Source organism: Triticum urartu, chromosome 1A (genome assembly GCF_056163025.1).
Source record: "Triticum urartu cultivar PI428250 chromosome 1A, HENAU_Tu73, whole genome shotgun sequence".
Lineage (NCBI taxonomy): Eukaryota > Viridiplantae > Streptophyta > Magnoliopsida > Poales > Poaceae > Triticum > Triticum urartu.
In genome coordinates, this window is record NC_141873.1 from 186638322 (window position 1) to 186642916 (window position 4595).

Consider the following 4595-nt stretch of genomic DNA (forward strand, 5'->3'; position numbering starts at 1 on the left):
AAATGTTCAAAGTCTGGCAAATAATCCCTATGTATTTGTCATGTTGGGACCAAACTCGTTTGGTTTCCCAAAATTTCCCCTGAAATTAATTTAGTGGAGCAGCATTTTCAGATAAACACATTTTTTAATTCTATTACAAATTTGAACGGTTCCTTTTGGCCTCAAACTTTTTGTGCAGCCTTATAGTGTGGACTAGGTTTTATGTGCAAAGTTTCATAGTTAACAAAAATTTATTTTGTAGCTAAAATAAATAGAAAACAGTAGCTCAAATAAATAAAATAAAAATTGAAAAATAGGAAGAAAAGAAAAGGGCCTAAACCTAATACTGATTGGGCCTTAGTGTCAGAGGAGGCCCAGTCCACCTGGGTTTTCCCCTTCCTCCCGCTCCAGGAGGCACGGAGGGGAGTCGTGGCGTCCATCCGCCGGCGATGGCCGTGCGTGGCGGCCATCCACGCCCCCTGGCCTCCTACAAAGCTTTCCCCGCGGCCCCCTCGACCGAACCCTAGCTTCTCCTCCTCGCTCCGCTACCCTCCGCCACAAACATGTCCGCCGCCACCGTCGTCTTGCTGTCGCCATGGACACGGCCATCGAGCTCCCGGCGCTGGAGGAGTTGTCCGGAAGGACCATCACCGACGAATACGTCTACCCCGGACATCGATTTCGAGTGGGAGCCGTACATCACAAGGTCGCCGCCTTCTTCTTCCTCTGCAACCGTCGGACTCTGATTCTTCGATCTGCTCCGTCTGCTGCTACTATGCCTTCCACCGAGCCCCCTTGTGCTCCTCGGTGAGCTTCATTTCTTTTCCCTCTTCCCGCTATTTGAATTGCTGTTCGATGCGGCTGCTAACGATGCTCACCATCGCGACCGAAGCCACCGACTCTCACCCTCGCCTGCACCCTACCTAACATGTGTCGCGTCTTGGCCGGCCCGGGGCACTCTCTGGTCGTGGCCTCGCGTGCGCCTACACAGCCCCACGCCCGACCGTGCCTCATGCTCGCCTGGCTGAGACGTCTCGCGCGCGCCGCCGTGTGGCCTCGCCTCCCTTCCCTGCTGCTTGCGCTACCGCTGCTTCCCTGCGGCTCCCACCCGCCTGCTCCCGTGCTTGCTGCTGTTGTGCGGCTGCTGCTGCTGCCCAGCACCACCCCGCTCCCTGGACGCCCACTGCCGCATGTGTCCTCCGGCCCGCACGCGCCTGCGCTGCCTTGCCGCCGCCGCATCGCTTCCCCGCGCTCGCCCGTGCGCGTCGTGAGCGCCCGCGCACCCCTCCTCCCGTCTGCTATCGGCTGCCGGCCGCCCCGCCTCCGGCCACCCCTCCCCCAGGCGTGTCGGAGCCGTCCCCTGTGCTCCCCGTTCTCCCACGGGCCGCCCCTGCCCTACGCCCGCCTTCAACCGTCGTCATCGTGGCTCCGTCGTCACGCCGGCCCTCGCCCCGCACTTCCGCGCCTGCCCGCTGCAGTCTGCCACGGCCCACATCCCCTACTGATGGCCGCCGCGCTTCGCTCGCTCGCCAGCCTGAGCCCCGTGCGCGCCCACCCGAGACCTTGTTGCCGCTCCAGTCGACCGCGCCCAGGGCCTCCGCCATGGCCGTGCACGAGCAAGCCGTCCCTGGTGCCTGCTGAGACCGGCCTGGCTATTGGGGAATTAGCCCCCTATTAGTTTATTTCTTTTATTAGCTAAATTAGTTAGATGGCCCTATGACCAGTAGCCCCCACTGCTAATTAAACCCATTTAATTAAAGTCTAACTAAAGTCTAGTCACTGACAGGTGGACCCCGGTCAGCCCTTCGACCAGTCAAATGTGACTATTCAACTGCTGATGCAGCAGTTGACCAGGCCCACCAGTAAGTCTCTCAGTGGGTGTACTTCTGGATACACTTAGTAAATTCTGTTTTGTTTTGAATTGACAATATTTTCAGAATATCTTTAAACTGAAAAAATTAATATAAAATAAACCGTAGCTCGGATGAAAATGTTTTATATATGAAAGTTGCTCAGAAAAATCCAACGAATCCAATTACGTGGTCCGTTCATATGTCATGTACTCCTAGCATGATGAACATGGAACCGTCCCCTCTCTTTCATTTGTCCGGAAAAAGCCAAACGCCGGGAAAACCTCTCCAGATGTTTTCCCTCTCCGTCTGCAACGTGTAGTACTACGTTAGTTCACCCCTAACACCACGTATTACCATGTTATTCTTAGTGTTGTATCTGTTTGCTTATATTTACTGTTTCTTTTGCCTCTTCTCTCCGGTAGACCCCGAGACCGATGCTGCCCCTGTGACCGACTACATCTCCGACGTCACTTCTTCCTTTACAACAGAGTTTCCAGGCAAGCATACCCCCCCTTGAGCATTCTGATATCGCCCATTTCTTTCCCTCTCATGCTTGCATTAGAACTGCTACTTCTTTATGTATGATCCTACTCTGATGCATAGCCCGTTTTTGTTACCTCCTTTCGTACCTTACCTGCTTATCCTAAACTGCTTAGTATAGGTTGGTTAGAGATCCATCAGTGATCCCACCTTGTCCCAGTTACCTCACTTTATGTTCGATGACTCGATCAACATGATCGACGTCCAGGCCCCGACACCGCACATCACCCCCCTAGTTGTACGACTCTGCAGAGTTACCATCGAGTGCCGAGGGTGGAACCTCTTACATCACTCCTGATGAGATCTCTGTAGTGTAGCTATACGGTCGAGGTCATCGAGGGTGATTTCCTCCTTAACCACTTCCGTTACGGCTCTGTCGTGCAACCCCTCAAGTGTGAACCTCGAGGGTGGATCCTCTTACATTCACCTTGATGATAACATCGAGTGGAATTCATCGGGGGTGATTCCTCGGGTTTCCCCTTTGGTGTTAGACACACAGTTACTATGGTTACTATGACTTTACACTAAACCATGTTACTAAAGACGGGTCAGCCCTGAGGGGTACCCGCGCAAGCTTAATAGCGAGTGATGTGAAGTTGGATTGACCTGGAAGGTGACCGCTAGATAATTACGAGGCGTGGCCGGGCATTCTTAGCCCTTGCCGCAAGTACTCGAGACGGGGCGACGGGGTCACATCTTTTGTGAGTATCTGCTTGTTACCGCGCGTTACTAATCCACTAAGATTTGGATATTTCATCTGAGGGGCCTCTGCCAAAGCTTAATAGACGTCATGTGATTGAGCGGCGCGCGCCGGGTTGGACTGGTAAGCTCCTACCTTTTTAAGGAGGTAGCTACGTCTGCTCACCGGCCGCCCACGCAACATGCAGGAGTTCCCGGGGTGATGGCCCAAGACCCCTGGGGGCATAGGTTTAGTCCGGCATGCTTGACCTCTCTATTAAGCCTAGGTCAGGTTGCGGCGTATTGTTTGGCCGAGGCCGGGCATGACCCAAGAAAGTTTGTCCGGCCGGAGTTAATCGAGTGTGGTGTGTAAGTTGGTGCACCCCTGTAGGGAAGAAAACATCTATCGATAGACCGTCCTATGGTAACGGACAATTGGAGTTCTATCCCGATCGATACAACTAGAACTGGATACTTGAGATGAGAAATGGATATGAGAAATTGATAGTATGGCTTTGGGATTGCTTTCTCGCAGGGAGTCGAGAAAGGATCTCTGGCCGAAGTTGATAACACTACTACTACTTTACATTATGTTGATCTGTACTCTTCTAAATGCTGCAAGATACTTGAAGATGCTTGAAGATGCTAGTCTTCGATAGGCTAGGCTTTCCCCTTCTCTTCTGGCATTCTGCAGTTTAGTCCACAGATACATCCCTTATCATTTGATACAGATGCATACTTAGTTTAGATCTGATGTAAGTCTTGCGAGTACTTTGGATGAGTACTCACGGTTGCTTTGCTACCTCTTTTTCCCCCATACCCGATTGTTGCGACCAGTTGACGGATCCCAGGAGCCAGACGAAACCATTGATAATTACTACTACCCCGAGGGTGCCTACTACAACGTGACGCCCGCTGATGACTTGGAGTAGTTAGGAGGCTCCCAGGCAGGAGGCCTTGCCTTTTCGATCATAAATGTTTTTGTGCTAGCCTTCTTAAGGCAAACTTGTTTAACTTATGTCTGTTCTCAGATATTGATGCTTCCGTTGACTCTTGTGTATTCGAGCTTATGTATTCGAGCCCTCGAGCCCCCTGGCTTGTAATATAAAGCTTGTATTATTTTAATTTGTGTCTAGAGTTGTGTTGTGATATCTTCTCGTGAGTCCTTGATCTAGATCGTACACATTTGCTTTATGATTAGTGTACGATTGAGTCAGGGGCGCCACCGTACTGCCCTTCCTTGGACAAGCATCCCACTTATGATTAACCATCTTCCAAGCATCCGCAAGTACAAAAGAAGTATTAAGGTAAACCTAACCATAGCATGAAACATATGGATCCAGATCAGCCCCTTACGAAGCAACTCATAAACTAGGGTTTAAGCTTATGTCACTCTAGCAACCCATCATCTACTTATTACTTCCCAATGCCTTCCACTAGGCCCAAACAGTGGTGAAGTGTCATGTAGTCAACGTTCGCATGACACCACTAGAGGATAGACAACATACATCTCATCAAAATATCGAACGAATACCAAATTCACAT

At 51.1% G+C, this 4595-nt stretch overlaps 1 long non-coding RNA gene across 1 annotated transcript; it reads left to right on the forward strand.

Moving 5' to 3' along the window:
* The first annotated feature begins 336 nt into the window (after window positions 1-336).
* On the forward strand, window positions 337-4175 carry LOC125532806 (uncharacterized). Its single transcript, XR_015599878.1, has 3 exons — window positions 337-786; window positions 2255-2329; window positions 3888-4175. It is a non-coding gene; the product is annotated as an uncharacterized LOC125532806 (long non-coding RNA).
* The last annotated feature ends 420 nt before the right edge of the window (window positions 4176-4595 follow it).